This window comes from Pimephales promelas, chromosome 10 (assembly GCF_988280905.1).
Source record: "Pimephales promelas chromosome 10, fPimPro1.hap1.1, whole genome shotgun sequence".
In the NCBI taxonomy this organism is placed as follows: domain Eukaryota; kingdom Metazoa; phylum Chordata; class Actinopteri; order Cypriniformes; family Leuciscidae; genus Pimephales; species Pimephales promelas.
In genome coordinates this window covers 28,922,485-28,942,930 of record NC_142778.1, presented here as the reverse complement: position 1 = coordinate 28,942,930, position 20,446 = coordinate 28,922,485, and positions in this window count along the sequence as shown.

Below are 20,446 nucleotides of genomic sequence, written 5' to 3'. Positions count from 1 at the left end.
TCATTTTTGGGCGAAAAATTAAGTTTCTCCAATCTTCTCAAAACTCTGGATTATGATAGAGGGCTGTGAGACTTAGACCTGAGTGCAAAAATGGATGATCTAGACCCTTCCAGAGCTGAGATATCAAAATTCAAAATTTCGACCCGAAAAAAAAACGACAGTGTTACCCCTTTCGTTTTTTTTCATTTTTGGGCGAAAAATTAAGTTTCTCCAATCTTCTCAAAACTCTGGATTATCATAGAGGGCTGTGAGACTTAGACCTGAGTGCAAAAATGGATGATCTAGACCCTTCCAGAGCTGAGATATCAAAATTCAAAATTTCGACCCGAAAAAAAAACGACAGTGTTACCCCTTTCGTTTTTTTTCATTTTTGGGCGAAAAATTAAGTTTCTCCAATCTTCTCAAAACTCTGGATTCTGATAGAAGGCCACGAGACTTTGACCTGAGTGCAAAAATGGAGGCTCTAGACCCTTCCAGAGCTGAGATATCAAAATTCAAAATTTCGACCCGAAAAAAAAAAACGACAGTGTTACCCCTTTCGTTTTTTTTTCATTTTTGGGCGAAAAATTAAGTTTCTCCAATCTTCTCAAAACTCTGGATTATGATAGAGGGCTGTGAGACTTAGACCTGAGTGCAAAAATGGATGATCTAGACCCTTCCAGAGCTGAGATATCAAAATTCAAAATTTCGACCCGAAAAAAAAAACGACAGTGTTACCCCTTTCGTTTTTTTTCATTTTTGGGCGAAAAATTAAGTTTCTCCAATCTTCTCAAAACTCTGGATTATGATAGAGGGCTGTGAGACTTAGACCTGAGTGCAAAAATGGATGATCTAGACCCTTCCAGAGCTGAGATATCAACATTCAAAATTTCGACCCGAAAAAAAAACGACAGTGTTACCCCTTTCGTTTTTTTTCATTTTTGGGCGAAAAATTAAGTTTCTCCAATCTTCTCAAAACTCTGGATTATGATAGAGGGCTGTGAGACTTAGACCTGAGTGCAAAAATGGATGATCTAGACCCTTCCAGAGCTGAGATATCAACATTCAAAATTTCGACCCGAAAAAAAAACGACAGTGTTACCCCTTTCGTTTTTTTTCATTTTTGGGCGAAAAATTAAGTTTCTCCAATCTTCTCAAAACTCTGGATTATGATAGAGGGCTGTGAGACTTAGACCTGAGTGCAAAAATGGATGATCTAGACCCTTCCAGAGCTGAGATATCAACATTCAAAATTTCGACCCGAAAAAAAAAGACAGTGTTACCCCTTTCGTTTTTTTTCATTTTTGGGCGAAAAATTAAGTTTCTCCAATCTTCTCAAAACTCTGGATTATGATAGAGGGCTGTGAGACTTAGACCTGAGTGCAAAAATGGATGATCTAGACCCTTCCAGAGCTGAGATATCAAAATTCAAAATTACGACCCGAAAAAAAAACGACAGTGTTACCCCTTTCGTTTTTTTTCATTTTTGGGCGAAAAATTAAGTTTCTCCAATGTTCTCAAAACTCTGGATTATGATAGAGGGCTGTGAGACTTAGACCTGAGTGCAAAAATGGAGGCTCTAGACCCTTCCAGAGCTGAGATATCAAAATTCAAAATTTCGCCCCGAAAAAAAAACGACAGTGTTACCCCTTTCGTTTTTTTTCATTTTTGGGCGAAAAATTAAGTTTCTCCAATCTTCTCAAAACTCTGGATTCTGATAGAAGGCCACGAGACTTTGACCTGAGTGCAAAAATGGAGGCTCTAGACCCTTCCAGAGCTGAGATATCAAAATTCAAAATTTCGACCCGAAAAAAAAACGACAGTGTTACCCCTTTCGTTTTTTTTCATTTTTGGGCGAAAAATTAAGTTTCTCCAATCTTCTCAAAACTCTGGATTATGATAGAGGGCTGTGAGACTTAGACCTGAGTGCAAAAATGGATGATCTAGACCCTTCCAGAGCTGAGATATCAACATTCAAAATTTCGACCCGAAAAAAAAACGACAGTGTTACCCCTTTCGTTTTTTTTCATTTTTGGGCGAAAAATTAAGTTTCTCCAATCTTCTCAAAACTCTGGATTCTGATAGAAGGCCTCGAGACTTTGACCTGAGTGCAAAAATGGAGGCTCTAGACCCTTCCAGAGCTGAGATATCAAAATTCAAAATTTCGACCCGAAAAAAAAAACGACAGTGTTACCCCTTTCGTTTTTTTTTCATTTTTGGGCGAAAAATTAAGTTTCTCCAATCTTCTCAAAACTCTGGATTATGATAGAGGGCTGTGAGACTTAGACCTGAGTGCAAAAATGGATGATCTAGACCCTTCCAGAGCTGAGATATCAACATTCAAAATTTCGACCCGAAAAAAAAAACGACAGTGTTACCCCTTTCGTTTTTTTTCATTTTTGGGCGAAAAATTAAGTTTCTCCAATCTTCTCAAAACTCTGGATTATGATAGAGGGCTGTGAGACTTAGACCTGAGTGCAAAAATGGATGATCTAGACCCTTCCAGAGAGCTGAGATATCAACATTCAAAATTTCGACCCGAAAAAAAAACGACAGTGTTACCCCTTTCGTTTTTTTTCATTTTTGGGCGAAAAATTAAGTTTCTCCAATCTTCTCAAAACTCTGGATTATGATAGAGGGCTGTGAGACTTAGACCTGAGTGCAAAAATGGATGATCTAGACCCTTCCAGAGCTGAGATATCAACATTCAAAATTTCGACCCGAAAAAAAAACGACAGTGTTACCCCTTTCGTTTTTTTTCATTTTTGGGCGAAAAATTAAGTTTCTCCAATCTTCTCAAAACTCTGGATTATGATAGAGGGCTGTGAGACTTAGACCTGAGTGCAAAAATGGATGATCTAGACCCTTCCAGAGCTGAGATATCAACATTCAAAATTTCGACCCGAAAAAAAAACGACAGTGTTACCCCTTTCGTTTTTTTTCATTTTTGGGCGAAAAATTAAGTTTCTCCAATCTTCTCAAAACTCTGGATTATGATAGAGGGCTGTGAGACTTAGACCTGAGTGCAAAAATGGATGATCTAGACCCTTCCAGAGCTGAGATATCAAAATTCAAAATTACGACCCGAAAAAAAAACGACAGTGTTACCCCTTTCGTTTTTTTTCATTTTTGGGCGAAAAATTAAGTTTCTCCAATGTTCTCAAAACTCTGGATTATGATAGAGGGCTGTGAGACTTAGACCTGAGTGCAAAAATGGAGGCTCTAGACCCTTCCAGAGCTGAGATATCAAAATTCAAAATTTCGCCCCGAAAAAAAAACGACAGTGTTACCCCTTTCGTTTTTTTTTCATTTTTGGGCGAAAAATTAAGTTTCTCCAATCTTCTCAAAACTCTGGATTCTGATAGAAGGCCACGAGACTTTGACCTGAGTGCAAAAATGGAGGCTCTAGACCCTTCCAGAGCTGAGATATCAAAATTCAAAATTTCGACCCGAAAAAAAAACGACAGTGTTACCCCTTTCGTTTTTTTTCATTTTTGGGCGAAAAATTAAGTTTCTCCAATCTTCTCAAAACTCTGGATTATGATAGAGGGCTGTGAGACTTAGACCTGAGTGCAAAAATGGATGATCTAGACCCTTCCAGAGCTGAGATATCAACATTCAAAATTTCGACCCGAAAAAAAAACGACAGTGTTACCCCTTTCGTTTTTTTTCATTTTTGGGCGAAAAATTAAGTTTCTCCAATCTTCTCAAAACTCTGGATTATGATAGAGGGCTGTGAGACTTAGACCTGAGTGCAAAAATGGATGATCTAGACCCTTCCAGAGCTGAGGTATCAAAATTCAAAATTACGACCCGAAAAAAAAACGACAGTGTTACCCCTTTCGTTTTTTTTCATTTTTGGGCGAAAAATTAAGTTTCTCCAATGTTCTCAAAACTCTGGATTATGATAGAGGGCTCTGAGACTTAGACCTGAGTGCAAAAATGGAGGCTCTAGACCCTTCCAGAGCTGAGATATCAAAATTTAAAATTTCGCCCCGAAAAAAAAACGACAGTGTTACCCCTTTCGTTTTTTTTCATTTTTGGGCGAAAAATTAAGTTTCTCCAATCTTCTCAAAACTCTGGATTCTGATAGAAGGCCACGAGACTTTGACCTGAGTGCAAAAATGGAGGCTCTAGACCCTTCCAGAGCTGAGATATCAAAATTCAAAATTTCGACCCGAAAAAAAAAACGACAGTGTTACCCCTTTCGTTTTTTTTCATTTTTGGGCGAAAAATTAAGTTTCTCCAATCTTCTCAAAACTCTGGATTCTGATAGAGGGCTGTGAGACTTTGACCTGAGTGCAAAAATGGAGGCTCTAGACCCTTCCAGAGCTGAGATATCAAAATTCAAAATTTCGACCCGAAAAAAAAAACGACAGTGTTACCCCTTTCGTTTTTTTTTTCATTTTTGGGCGAAAAATTAAGTTTCTCCAATCTTCTCAAAACTCTGGATTATGATAGAGGGCTGTGAGACTTAGACCTGAGTGCAAAAATGGATGATCTAGACCCTTCCAGAGCTGAGATATCAACATTCAAAATTTCGCCCCGAAAAAAAAAACGACAGTGTTACCCCTTTCGTTTTTTTTCATTTTTGGGCGAAAAATTAAGTTTCTCCAATCTTCTCAAAACTCTGGATTCTGATAGAAGGCCACGAGACTTTGACCTGAGTGCAAAAATGGAGGCTCTAGACCCTTCAAGAGCTGAGATATCAAAATTCAAAATTTCGACCCGAAAAAAAAAACGACAGTGTTACCCCTTTCGTTTTTTTTTTCATTTTTGGGCGAAAAATTAAGTTTCTCCAATCTTCTCAAAACTCTGGATTATGATAGAGGGCTGTGAGACTTAGACCTGAGTGCAAAAATGGATGATCTAGACCCTTCCAGAGCTGAGATATCAACATTCAAAATTTCGACCCGAAAAAAAAAACGACAGTGTTACCCCTTTCGTTTTTTTTTCATTTTTGGGCGAAAAATTAAGTTTCTCCAATCTTTTCAAAACTCTGGATTCTGATAGAAGGCCGCGAGACTTTGACCTGAGTGCAAAAATGGAGGCTCTAGACCCTTCCAGAGCTGAGATATCAAAATTCAAAATTTCGACCCGAAAAAAAAACGACAGTGTTACCCCTTTCGTTTTTTTTCATTTTTGGGCGAAAAATTAAGTTTCTCCAATCTTCTCAAAACTCTGGATTATGATAGAGGGCTGTGAGACTTAGACCTGAGTGCAAAAATGGATGATCTAGACCCTTCCAGAGCTGAGATATCAACATTCAAAATTTTGACCCGAAAAAAAAACGACAGTGTTACCCCTTTCGTTTTTTTTCATTTTTGGGCGAAAAATTAAGTTTCTCCAATCTTCTCAAAACTCTGGATTATGATAGAGGGCTGTGAGACTTAGACCTGAGTGCAAAAATGGATGATCTAGACCCTTCCAGAGCTGAGATATCAACATTCAAAATTTCGACCCGAAAAAAAAACGACAGTGTTACCCCTTTCGTTTTTTTTCATTTTTGGGCGAAAAATTAAGTTTCTCCAATCTTCTCAAAACTCTGGATTATGATAGAGGGCTGTGAGACTTAGACCTGAGTGCAAAAATGGATGATCTAGACCCTTCCAGAGCTGAGATATCAACATTCAAAATTTCGACCCGAAAAAAAAACGACAGTGTTACCCCTTTCGTTTTTTTTCATTTTTGGGCGAAAAATTAAGTTTCTCCAATCTTCTCAAAACTCTGGATTATGATACAGGGCTGTGAGACTTAGACCTGAGTGCAAAAATGGATGATCTAGACCCTTCCAGAGCTGAGATATCAACATTCAAAATTTCGACCCGAAAAAAAAACGACAGTGTTACCCCTTTCGTTTTTTTTCATTTTTGGGCGAAAAATTAAGTTTCTCCAATCTTCTCAAAACTCTGGATTCTGATAGAAGGCCTCGAGACTTTGACCTGAGTGCAAAAATGGAGGCTCTAGACCCTTCCAGAGCTGAGATATCAAAATTCAAAATTTCGACCCGAAAAAAAAAACGACAGTGTTACCCCTTTCGTTTTTTTTCATTTTTGGGCGAAAAATTAAGTTTCTCCAATCTTCTCAAAACTCTGGATTATGATAGAGGGCTGTGAGACTTAGACCTGAGTGCAAAAATGGATGATCTAGACCCTTCCAGAGCTGAGATATCAAAATTCAAAATTTCGACCCGAAAAAAAAACGACAGTGTTACCCCTTTCGTTTTTTTTCATTTTTGGGCGAAAAATTAAGTTTCTCCAATCTTCTCAAAACTCTGGATTATGATAGAGGGCTGTGAGACTTAGACCTGAGTGCAAAAATGGATGATCTAGACCCTTCCAGAGCTGAGATATCAACATTCAAAATTTCGACCCGAAAAAAAAAACGACAGTGTTACCCCTTTCGTTTTTTTTCATTTTTGGGCGAAAAATTAAGTTTCTCCAATCTTCTCAAAACTCTGGATTATGATAGAGGGCTGTGAGACTTAGACCTGAGTGCAAAAATGGATGATCTAGACCCTTCCAGAGCTGAGATATCAACATTCAAAATTTCGACCCGAAAAAAAAACGACAGTGTTACCCCTTTCGTTTTTTTTCATTTTTGGGCGAAAAATTAAGTTTCTCCAATCTTCTCAAAACTCTGGATTATGATAGAGGGCTGTGAGACTTAGACCTGAGTGCAAAAATGGATGATCTAGACCCTTCCAGAGCTGAGATATCAACATTCAAAATTTCGACCCGAAAAAAAAACGACAGTGTTACCCCTTTCGTTTTTTTTCATTTTTGGGCGAAAAATTAAGTTTCTCCAATCTTCTCAAAACTCTGGATTATGATAGAGGGCTGTGAGACTTAGACCTGAGTGCAAAAATGGATGATCTAGACCCTTCCAGAGCTGAGATATCAACATTCAAAATTTCGACCCGAAAAAAAAAACGACAGTGTTACCCCTTTCGTTTTTTTTTCATTTTTGGGCGAAAAATTAAGTTTCTCCAATCTTCTCAAAACTCTGGATTATGATAGAGGGCTGTGAGACTTAGACCTGAGTGCAAAAATGGATGATCTAGACCCTTCCAGAGCTGAGATATCAACATTCAAAATTTCGACCCGAAAAAAACACGACAGTGTTACCCCTTTCGTTTTTTTTCATTTTTGGGCGAAAAATTAAGTTTCTCCAATCTTCTCAAAACTCTGGATTATGATAGAGGGCTGTGAGACTTAGACCTGAGTGCAAAAATGGATGATCTAGACCCTTCCAGAGCTGAGATATCAACATTCAAAATTTCGACCCGAAAAAAAAACGACAGTGTTACCCCTTTCGTTTTTTTTCATTTTTGGGCGAAAAATTAAGTTTCTCCAATCTTCTCAAAACTCTGGATTATGATAGAGGGCTGTGAGACTTAGACCTGAGTGCAAAAATGGATGATCTAGACCCTTCCAGAGCTGAGATATCAACATTCAAAATTTCGACCCGAAAAAAAAACGACAGTGTTACCCCTTTCGTTTTTTTTCATTTTTGGGCGAAAAATTAAGTTTCTCCAATCTTCTCAAAACTCTGGATTATGATAGAGGGCTGTGAGACTTAGACCTGAGTGCAAAAATGGATGATCTAGACCCTTCCAGAGCTGAGATATCAAAATTCAAAATTACGACCCGAAAAAAAAACGACAGTGTTACCCCTTTCGTTTTTTTTCATTTTTGGGCGAAAAATTAAGTTTCTCCAATCTTCTCAAAACTCTGGATTATGATAGAGGGCTGTGAGACTTAGACCTGAGTGCAAAAATGGATGATCTAGACCCTTCCAGAGCTGAGATATCAACATTCAAAATTTCGACCCGAAAAAAAAACGACAGTGTTACCCCTTTCGTTTTTTTTCATTTTTGGGCGAAAAATTAAGTTTCTCCAATCTTCTCAAAACTCTGGATTATGATAGAGGGCTGTGAGACTTAGACCTGAGTGCAAAAATGGATGATCTAGACCCTTCCAGAGCTGAGATATCAACATTCAAAATTTCGACCCGAAAAAAAAACGACAGTGTTACCCCTTTCGTTTTTTTTCATTTTTGGGCGAAAAATTAAGTTTCTCCAATCTTCTCAAAACTCTGGATTATGATAGAGGGCTGTGAGACTTAGACCTGAGTGCAAAAATGGATGATCTAGACCCTTCCAGAGCTGAGATATCAACATTCAAAATTTCGACCCGAAAAAAAAACGACAGTGTTACCCCTTTCGTTTTTTTTCATTTTTGGGCGAAAAATTAAGTTTCTCCAATCTTCTCAAAACTCTGGATTATGATAGAGGGCTGTGAGACTTAGACCTGAGTGCAAAAATGGATGATCTAGACCCTTCCAGAGCTGAGATATCAACATTCAAAATTTCGACCCGAAAAAAAAACGACAGTGTTACCCCTTTCGTTTTTTTTCATTTTTGGGCGAAAAATTAAGTTTCTCCAATCTTCTCAAAACTCTGGATTATGATAGAGGGCTGTGAGACTTAGACCTGAGTGCAAAAATGGATGATCTAGACCCTTCCAGAGCTGAGATATCAACATTCAAAATTTCGACCCGAAAAAAAAACGACAGTGTTACCCCTTTCGTTTTTTTTCATTTTTGGGCGAAAAATTAAGTTTCTCCAATCTTCTCAAAACTCTGGATTATGATAGAGGGCTGTGAGACTTAGACCTGAGTGCAAAAATGGATGATCTAGACCCTTCCAGAGCTGAGATATCAACATTCAAAATTTCGACCCGAAAAAAAAACGACAGTGTTACCCCTTTCGTTTTTTTTCATTTTTGGGCGAAAAATTAAGTTTCTCCAATCTTCTCAAAACTCTGGATTATGATAGAGGGCTGTGAGACTTAGACCTGAGTGCAAAAATGGATGATCTAGACCCTTCCAGAGCTGAGATATCAACATTCAAAATTTCGACCCGAAAAAAAAACGACAGTGTTACCCCTTTCGTTTTTTTTCATTTTTGGGCGAAAAATTAAGTTTCTCCAATCTTCTCAAAACTCTGGATTATGATAGAGGGCTGTGAGACTTAGACCTGAGTGCAAAAATGGATGATCTAGACCCTTCCAGAGCTGAGATATCAACATTCAAAATTTCGACCCGAAAAAAAAACGACAGTGTTACCCCTTTCGTTTTTTTTCATTTTTGGGCGAAAAATTAAGTTTCTCCAATCTTCTCAAAACTCTGGATTATGATAGAGGGCTGTGAGACTTAGACCTGAGTGCAAAAATGGATGATCTAGACCCTTCCAGAGCTGAGATATCAACATTCAAAATTTCAACCCGAAAAAAAAACGACAGTGTTACCCCTTTCGTTTTTTTTCATTTTTGGGCGAAAAATTAAGTTTCTCCAATCTTCTCAAAACTCTGGATTATGATAGAGGGCTGTGAGACTTAGACCTGAGTGCAAAAATGGATGATCTAGACCCTTCCAGAGCTGAGATATCAACATTCAAAATTTCGACCCGAAAAAAAAACGACAGTGTTACCCCTTTCGTTTTTTTTCATTTTTGGGCGAAAAATTAAGTTTCTCCAATCTTCTCAAAACTCTGGATTATGATAGAGGGCTGTGAGACTTAGACCTGAGTGCAAAAATGGATGATCTAGACCCTTCCAGAGCTGAGATATCAACATTCAAAATTTCGACCCGAAAAAAAAACGACAGTGTTACCCCTTTCGTTTTTTTTCATTTTTGGGCGAAAAATTAAGTTTCTCCAATCTTCTCAAAACTCTGGATTATGATAGAGGGCTGTGAGACTTAGACCTGAGTGCAAAAATGGATGATCTAGACCCTTCCAGAGCTGAGATATCAACATTCAAAATTTCGACCCGAAAAAAAAACGACAGTGTTACCCCTTTCGTTTTTTTTCATTTTTGGGCGAAAAATTAAGTTTCTCCAATCTTCTCAAAACTCTGGATTATGATAGAGGGCTGTGAGACTTAGACCTGAGTGCAAAAATGGATGATCTAGACCCTTCCAGAGCTGAGATATCAACATTCAAAATTTCGACCCGAAAAAAAAACGACAGTGTTACCCCTTTCGTTTTTTTTCATTTTTGGGCGAAAAATTAAGTTTCTCCAATCTTCTCAAAACTCTGGATTATGATAGAGGGCTGTGAGACTTAGACCTGAGTGCAAAAATGGATGATCTAGACCCTTCCAGAGCTGAGATATCAACATTCAAAATTTCGACCCCGAAAAATCAAAGTGTTACCCCTTTCGTTTTTTTTCATTTTTCGGGCGAAAAATTAAGTTTCTCCAATCTTCTCAAAACTCTGGATTATGATAGAGGGCTGTGAGACTTAGACCTGAGTGCAAAAATGGATGATCTAGACCCTTCCAGAGCTGAGATATCAACATTCAAAATTTCGACCCGAAAAAAAAAACGACAGTGTTACCCCTTTCGTTTTTTTTCATTTTTGGGCGAAAAATTAAGTTTCTCCAATCTTCTCAAAACTCTGGATTCTGATAGAGGGCTGTGAGACTTAGACCTGAGTGCAAAAATGGATGATCTAGACCCTTCCAGAGCTGAGATATCAAAATTCAAAATTTCGACCCGAAAAAAAAACGACAGTGTTACCCCTTTCGTTTTTTTTCATTTTTGGGCGAAAAATTAAGTTTCTCCAATCTTCTCAAAACTCTGGATTATGATAGAGGGCTGTGAGACTTAGACCTGAGTGCAAAAATGGATGATCTAGACCCTTCCAGAGCTGAGATATCAAAATTCAAAATTTCGACCCGAAAAAAAAACGACAGTGTTACCCCTTTCGTTTTTTTTCATTTTTGGGCGAAAAATTAAGTTTCTCCAATCTTCTCAAAACTCTGGATTATCATAGAGGGCTGTGAGACTTAGACCTGAGTGCAAAAATGGATGATCTAGACCCTTCCAGAGCTGAGATATCAAAATTCAAAATTTCGACCCGAAAAAAAAACGACAGTGTTACCCCTTTCGTTTTTTTTCATTTTTGGGCGAAAAATTAAGTTTCTCCAATCTTCTCAAAACTCTGGATTCTGATAGAAGGCCACGAGACTTTGACCTGAGTGCAAAAATGGAGGCTCTAGACCCTTCCAGAGCTGAGATATCAAAATTCAAAATTTCGACCCGAAAAAAAAAACGACAGTGTTACCCCTTTCGTTTTTTTTTTCATTTTTGGGCGAAAAATTAAGTTTCTCCAATCTTCTCAAAACTCTGGATTATGATAGAGGGCTGTGAGACTTAGACCTGAGTGCAAAAATGGATGATCTAGACCCTTCCAGAGCTGAGATATCAACATTCAAAATTTCGACCCGAAAAAAAAAACGACAGTGTTACCCCTTTCGTTTTTTTTCATTTTTGGGCGAAAAATTAAGTTTCTCCAATCTTCTCAAAACTCTGGATTATGATAGAGGGCTGTGAGACTTAGACCTGAGTGCAAAAATGGATGATCTAGACCCTTCCAGAGCTGAGATATCAACATTCAAAATTTCGACCCGAAAAAAAAACGACAGTGTTACCCCTTTCGTTTTTTTTCATTTTTGGGCGAAAAATTAAGTTTCTCCAATCTTCTCAAAACTCTGGATTATGATAGAGGGCTGTGAGACTTAGACCTGAGTGCAAAAATGGATGATCTAGACCCTTCCAGAGCTGAGATATCAACATTCAAAATTTCGACCCGAAAAAAAAACGACAGTGTTACCCCTTTCGTTTTTTTTCATTTTTGGGCGAAAAATTAAGTTTCTCCAATCTTCTCAAAACTCTGGATTATGATAGAGGGCTGTGAGACTTAGACCTGAGTGCAAAAATGGATGATCTAGACCCTTCCAGAGCTGAGATATCAAAATTCAAAATTACGACCCGAAAAAAAAACGACAGTGTTACCCCTTTCGTTTTTTTTCATTTTTGGGCGAAAAATTAAGTTTCTCCAATGTTCTCAAAACTCTGGATTATGATAGAGGGCTGTGAGACTTAGACCTGAGTGCAAAAATGGAGGCTCTAGACCCTTCCAGAGCTGAGATATCAAAATTCAAAATTTCGCCCCGAAAAAAAAACGACAGTGTTACCCCTTTCGTTTTTTTTCATTTTTGGGCGAAAAATTAAGTTTCTCCAATCTTCTCAAAACTCTGGATTCTGATAGAAGGCCACGAGACTTTGACCTGAGTGCAAAAATGGAGGCTCTAGACCCTTCCAGAGCTGAGATATCAAAATTCAAAATTTCGACCCGAAAAAAAAACGACAGTGCCCTTTCGTTTTTTTTCATTTTTGGGCGAAAAATTAAGTTTCTCCAATCTTCTCAAAACTCTGGATTATGATAGAGGGCTGTGAGACTTAGACCTGAGTGCAAAAATGGATGATCTAGACCCTTCCAGAGCTGAGATATCAACATTCAAAATTTCGACCCGAAAAATAAACGACAGTGTTACCCCTTTCGTTTTTTTTCATTTTTGGGCGAAAAATTAAGTTTCTCCAATCTTCTCAAAACTCTGGATTATGATAGAGGGCTGTGAGACTTAGACCTGAGTGCAAAAATGGATGATCTAGACCCTTCCAGAGCTGAGATATCAAAATTCAAAATTACGACCCGAAAAAAAAACGACAGTGTTACCCCTTTCGTTTTTTTTCATTTTTGGGCGAAAAATTAAGTTTCTCCAATGTTCTCAAAACTCTGGATTATGATAGAGGGCTGTGAGACTTAGACCTGAGTGCAAAAATGGAGGCTCTAGACCCTTCCAGAGCTGAGATATCAAAATTCAAAATTTCGCCCCGAAAAAAAAACGACAGTGTTACCCCTTTCGTTTTTTTTCATTTTTGGGCGAAAAATTAAGTTTCTCCAATCTTCTCAAAACTCTGGATTCTGATAGAAGGCCACGAGACTTTGACCTGAGTGCAAAAATGGAGGCTCTAGACCCTTCCAGAGCTGAGATATCAAAATTCAAAATTTCGACCCGAAAAAAAAACGACAGTGTTACCCCTTTCGTTTTTTTTCATTTTTGGGCGAAAAATTAAGTTTCTCCAATCTTCTCAAAACTCTGGATTCTGATAGAGGGCTGTGAGACTTTGACCTGAGTGCAAAAATGGAGGCTCTAGACCCTTCCAGAGCTGAGATATCAAAATTCAAAATTTCGACCCGAAAAAAAAAACGACAGTGTTACCCCTTTCGTTTTTTTTTTCATTTTTGGGCGAAAAATTAAGTTTCTCCAATCTTCTCAAAACTCTGGATTATGATAGAGGGCTGTGAGACTTAGACCTGAGTGCAAAAATGGATGATCTAGACCCTTCCAGAGCTGAGATATCAACATTCAAAATTTCGACCCGAAAAAAAAAACGACAGTGTTACCCCTTTCGTTTTTTTTTCATTTTTGGGCGAAAAATTAAGTTTCTCCAATCTTCTCAAAACTCTGGATTATGATAGAGGGCTGTGAGACTTAGACCTGAGTGCAAAAATGGATGATCTAGACCCTTCCAGAGCTGAGATATCAACATTCAAAATTTCGACCCGAAAAAAAAACGACAGTGTTACCCCTTTCGTTTTTTTTCATTTTTGGGCGAAAAATTAAGTTTCTCCAATCTTCTCAAAACTCTGGATTATGATAGAGGGCTGTGAGACTTAGACCTGAGTGCAAAAATGGATGATCTAGACCCTTCCAGAGCTGAGATATCAACATTCAAAATTTCGACCCGAAAAAAAAACGACAGTGTTACCCCTTTCGTTTTTTTTCATTTTTGGGCGAAAAATTAAGTTTCTCCAATCTTCTCAAAACTCTGGATTATGATAGAGGGCTGTGAGACTTAGACCTGAGTGCAAAAATGGATGATCTAGACCCTTCCAGAGCTGAGATATCAACATTCAAAATTTCGACCCGAAAAAAAAACGACAGTGTTACCCCTTTCGTTTTTTTTCATTTTTGGGCGAAAAATTAAGTTTCTCCAATCTTCTCAAAACTCTGGATTATGATAGAGGGCTGTGAGACTTAGACCTGAGTGCAAAAATGGATGATCTAGACCCTTCCAGAGCTGAGATATCAACATTCAAAATTTCGACCCGAAAAAAAAACGACAGTGTTACCCCTTTCGTTTTTTTTCATTTTTGGGCGAAAAATTAAGTTTCTCCAATCTTCTCAAAACTCTGGATTATGATAGAGGGCTGTGAGACTTAGACCTGAGTGCAAAAATGGATGATCTAGACCCTTCCAGAGCTGAGATATCAACATTCAAAATTTCGACCCGAAAAAAAAACGACAGTGTTACCCCTTTCGTTTTTTTTCATTTTTGGGCGAAAAATTAAGTTTCTCCAATCTTCTCAAAACTCTGGATTATGATAGAGGGCTGTGAGACTTAGACCTGAGTGCAAAAATGGATGATCTAGACCCTTCCAGAGCTGAGATATCAACATTCAAAATTTCGACCCGAAAAAAAAACGACAGTGTTACCCCTTTCGTTTTTTTTCATTTTTGGGCGAAAAATTAAGTTTCTCCAATCTTCTCAAAACTCTGGATTATGATAGAGGTCTGTGAGACTTAGACCTGAGTGCAAAAATGGATGATCTAGACCCTTCCAGAGCTGAGATATCAACATTCAAAATTTCGACCCGAAAAAAAAACGACAGTGTTACCCCTTTCGTTTTTTTTCATTTTTGGGCGAAAAATTAAGTTTCTCCAATCTTCTCAAAACTCTGGATTATGATAGAGGGCTGTGAGACTTAGACCTGAGTGCAAAAATGGATGATCTAGACCCTTCCAGAGCTGAGATATCAACATTCAAAATTTCGACCCGAAAAAAAAAACGACAGTGTTACCCCTTTCGTTTTTTTTCATTTTTGGGCGAAAAATTAAGTTTCTCCAATCTTCTCAAAACTCTGGATTCTGATAGAGGGCTGTGAGACTTAGACCTGAGTGCAAAAATGGATGATCTAGACCCTTCCAGAGCTGAGATATCAAAATTCAAAATTTCGACCCGAAAAAAAAACGACAGTGTTACCCCTTTCGTTTTTTTTCATTTTTGGGCGAAAAATTAAGTTTCTCCAATCTTCTCAAAACTCTGGATTATGATAGAGGGCTGTGAGACTTAGACCTGAGTGCAAAAATGGATGATCTAGACCCTTCCAGAGCTGAGATATCAAAATTCAAAATTTCGACCCGAAAAAAAAAACGACAGTGTTACCCCTTTCGTTTTTTTTCATTTTTGGGCGAAAAATTAAGTTTCTCCAATCTTCTCAAAACTCTGGATTATCATAGAGGGCTGTGAGACTTAGACCTGAGTGCAAAAATGGATGATCTAGACCCTTCCAGAGCTGAGATATCAAAATTCAAAATTTCGACCCGAAAAAAAAACGACAGTGTTACCCCTTTCGTTTTTTTTCATTTTTGGGCGAAAAATTAAGTTTCTCCAATCTTCTCAAAACTCTGGATTCTGATAGAAGGCCACGAGACTTTGACCTGAGTGCAAAAATGGAGGCTCTAGACCCTTCCAGAGCTGAGATATCAAAATTCAAAATTTCGACCCGAAAAAAAAAACGACAGTGTTACCCCTTTCGTTTTTTTTTTCATTTTTGGGCGAAAAATTAAGTTTCTCCAATCTTCTCAAAACTCTGGATTATGATAGAGGGCTGTGAGACTTAGACCTGAGTGCAAAAATGGATGATCTAGACCCTTCCAGAGCTGAGATATCAACATTCAAAATTTCGACCCGAAAAAAAAAACGACAGTGTTACCCCTTTCGTTTTTTTTCATTTTTGGGCGAAAAATTAAGTTTCTCCAATCTTCTCAAAACTCTGGATTATGATAGAGGGCTGTGAGACTTAGACCTGAGTGCAAAAATGGATGATCTAGACCCTTCCAGAGCTGAGATATCAACATTCAAAATTTCGACCCGAAAAAAAAACGACAGTGTTACCCCTTTCGTTTTTTTTCATTTTTGGGCGAAAAATTAAGTTTCTCCAATCTTCTCAAAACTCTGGATTATGATAGAGGGCTGTGAGACTTAGACCTGAGTGCAAAAATGGATGATCTAGACCCTTCCAGAGCTGAGATATCAACATTCAAAATTTCGACCCGAAAAAAAAACGACAGTGTTACCCCTTTCGTTTTTTTTCATTTTTGGGCGAAAAATTAAGTTTCTCCAATCTTCTCAAAACTCTGGATTATGATAGAGGGCTGTGAGACTTAGACCTGAGTGCAAAAATGGATGATCTAGACCCTTCCAGAGCTGAGATATCAACATTCAAAATTTCGACCCGAAAAAAAAACGACAGTGTTACCCCTTTCGTTTTTTTTCATTTTTGGGCGAAAAATTAAGTTTCTCCAATCTTCTCAAAACTCTGGATTATGATAGAGGGCTGTGAGACTTAGACCTGAGTGCAAAAATGGATGATCTAGACCCTTCCAGAGCTGAGATATCAAAATTCAAAATTACGACCCGAAAAAAAAACGACAGTGTTACCCCTTTCGTTTTTTTTCATTTTTGGGCGAAAAATTAAGTTTCTCCAATGTTCTCAAAACTCTGGATTATGATAGAGGGCTGTGAGACTTAGACCTGAGTGCAAAAATGGAGGCTCTAGACCCTTCCAGAGCTGAGATATCAAAATTCAAAATTTCGCCCCGAAAAAAAAACGACAGTGTTACCCCTTTCGTTTTTTTTCATTTTTGGGCGAAAAATTAAGTTTCTCCAATCTTCTCAAAACTCTGGATTCTGATAGAAGGCCACGAGACTTTGACCTGAGTGCAAAAATGGAGGCTCTAGACCCTTCCAGAGCTGAGATATCAAAATTCAAAATTTCGACCCGAAAAAAAAACGACAGTGCCCTTTCGTTTTTTTTCATTTTTGGGCGAAAAATTAAGTTTCTCCAATCTTCTCAAAACTCTGGATTATGATAGAGGGCTGTGAGACTTAGACCTGAGTGCAAAAATGGATGATCTAGACCCTTCCAGAGCTGAGATATCAACATTCAAAATTTCGACCCGAAAAATAAACGACAGTGTTACCCCTTTCGTTTTTTTTCATTTTTGGGCGAAAAATTAAGTTTCTCCAATCTTCTCAAAACTCTGGATTATGATAGAGGGCTGTGAGACTTAGACCTGAGTGCAAAAATGGATGATCTAGACCCTTCCAGAGCTGAGATATCAAAATTCAAAATTACGACCCGAAAAAAAAACGACAGTGTTACCCCTTTCGTTTTTTTTCATTTTTGGGCGAAAAATTAAGTTTCTCCAATGTTCTCAAAACTCTGGATTATGATAGAGGGCTGTGAGACTTAGACCTGAGTGCAAAAATGGAGGCTCTAGACCCTTCCAGAGCTGAGATATCAAAATTCAAAATTTCGCCCCGAAAAAAAAACGACAGTGTTACCCCTTTCGTTTTTTTTCATTTTTGGGCGAAAAATTAAGTTTCTCCAATCTTCTCAAAACTCTGGATTCTGATAGAAGGCCACGAGACTTTGACCTGAGTGCAAAAATGGAGGCTCTAGACCCTTCCAGAGCTGAGATATCAAAATTCAAAATTTCGACCCGAAAAAAAAACGACAGTGTTACCCCTTTCGTTTTTTTTCATTTTTGGGCGAAAAATTAAGTTTCTCCAATCTTCTCAAAACTCTGGATTCTGATAGAGGGCTGTGAGACTTTGACCTGAGTGCAAAAATGGAGGCTCTAGACCCTTCCAGAGCTGAGATATCAAAATTCAAAATTTCGACCCGAAAAAAAAAACGACAGTGTTACCCCTTTCGTTTTTTTTTTCATTTTTGGGCGAAAAATTAAGTTTCTCCAATCTTCTCAAAACTCTGGATTATGATAGAGGGCTGTGAGACTTAGACCTGAGTGCAAAAATGGATGATCTAGACCCTTCCAGAGCTGAGATATCAACATTCAAAATTTCGACCCGAAAAAAAAAACGACAGTGTTACCCCTTTCGTTTTTTTTTCATTTTTGGGCGAAAAATTAAGTTTCTCCAATCTTCTCAAAACTCTGGATTATGATAGAGGGCTGTGAGACTTAGACCTGAGTGCAAAAATGGATGATCTAGACCCTTCCAGAGCTGAGATATCAACATTCAAAATTTCGACCCGAAAAAAAAACGACAGTGTTACCCCTTTCGTTTTTTTTCATTTTTGGGCGAAAAATTAAGTTTCTCCAATCTTCTCAAAACTCTGGATTATGATAGAGGGCTGTGAGACTTAGACCTGAGTGCAAAAATGGATGATCTAGACCCTTCCAGAGCTGAGATATCAACATTCAAAATTTCGACCCGAAAAAAAAACGACAGTGTTACCCCTTTCGTTTTTTTTCATTTTTGGGCGAAAAATTAAGTTTCTCCAATCTTCTCAAAACTCTGGATTATGATAGAGGGCTGTGAGACTTAGACCTGAGTGCAAAAATGGATGATCTAGACCCTTCCAGAGCTGAGATATCAACATTCAAAATTTCGACCCGAAAAAAAAACGACAGTGTTACCCCTTTCGTTTTTTTTCATTTTTGGGCGAAAAATTAAGTTTCTCCAATCTTCTCAAAACTCTGGATTATGATAGAGGGCTGTGAGACTTAGACCTGAGTGCAAAAATGGATGATCTAGACCCTTCCAGAGCTGAGATATCAACATTCAAAATTTCGACCCGAAAAAAAAACGACAGTGTTACCCCTTTCGTTTTTTTTCATTTTTGGGCGAAAAATTAAGTTTCTCCAATCTTCTCAAAACTCTGGATTATGATAGAGGGCTGTGAGACTTAGACCTGAGTGCAAAAATGGATGATCTAGACCCTTCCAGAGCTGAGATATCAACATTCAAAATTTCGACCCGAAAAAAAAACGACAGTGTTACCCCTTTCGTTTTTTTTCATTTTTGGGCGAAAAATTAAGTTTCTCCAATCTTCTCAAAACTCTGGATTATGATAGAGGGCTGTGAGACTTAGACCTGAGTGCAAAAATGGATGATCTAGACCCTTCCAGAGCTGAGATATCAACATTCAAAATTTCGACCCGAAAAAAAAACGACAGTGTTACCCCTTTCGTTTTTTTTCATTTTTGGGCGAAAAATTAAGTTTCTCCAATCTTCTCAAAACTCTGGATTATGATAGAGGTCTGTGAGACTTAGACCTGAGTGCAAAAATGGATGATCTAGACCCTTCCAGAGCTGAGATATCAACATTCAAAATTTCGACCCGAAAAAAAAACGACAGTGTTACCCCTTTCGTTTTTTTTCATTTTTGGGCGAAAAATTAAGTTTCTCCAATCTTCTCAAAACTCTGGATTATGATAGAGGGCTGTGAGACTTAGACCTGAGTGCAAAAATGGATGATCTAGACCCTTCCAGAGCTGAGATATCAACATTCAAAATTTCGACCCGAAAAAAAAAACGACAGTGTTACCCCTTTCGTTTTTTTTCATTTTTGGGCGAAAAATTAAGTTTCTCCAATCTTCTCAAAACTCTGGATTATGATAGAGGGCTGTGAGACTTAGACCTGAGTGCAAAAATGGATGATCTAGACCCTTCCAGAGCTGAGATATCAACATTCAAAATTTCGACCCGAAAAAAAAACGACAGTGTTACCCCTTTCGTTTTTTTTCATTTTTGGGCGAAAAATTAAGTTTCTCCAATCTTCTCAAAACTCTGGATTATGATAGAGGGCTGTGAGACTTAGACCTGAGTGCAAAAATGGATGATCTAGACCCTTCCAGAGCTGAGATATCAAAATTCAAAATTACGACCCGAAAAAAAAACGACAGTGTTACCCCTTTCGTTTTTTTTCATTTTTGGGCGAAAAATTAAGTTTCTCCAATCTTCTCAAAACTCTGGATTATGATAGAGGGCTGTGAGACTTAGACCTGAGTGCAAAAATGGATGATCTAGACCCTTCCAGAGCTGAGATATCAACATTCAAAATTTCGACCCGAAAAAAAAACGACAGTGTTACCCCTTTCGTTTTTTTTCATTTTTGGGCGAAAAATTAAGTTTCTCCAATCTTCTCAAAACTCTGGATTATGATAGAGGGCTGTGAGACTTAGACCTGAGTGCAAAAATGGATGATCTAGACCCTTCCAGAGCTGAGATATCAACATTCAAAATTTCGACCCGAAAAAAAAACGACAGTGTTACCCCTTTCGTTTTTTTTCATTTTTGGGCGAAAAATTAAGTTTCTCCAATCTTCTCAAAACTCTGGATTATGATAGAGGGCTGTGAGACTTAGACCTGAGTGCAAAAATGGATGATCTAGACCCTTCCAGAGCTGAGATATCAACATTCAAAATTTCGACCCGAAAAAAAAAACGACAGTGTTACCCCTTTCGTTTTTTTTCATTTTTGGGCGAAAAATTAAGTTTCTCCAATCTTCTCAAAACTCTGGATTATGATAGAGGGCTGTGAGACTTAGACCTGAGTGCAAAAATGGATGATCTAGACCCTTCCAGAGCTGAGATATCAACATTCAAAATTTCGACCCGAAAAAAAAACGACAGTGTTACCCCTTTCGTTTTTTTTCATTTTTGGGCGAAAAATTAAGTTT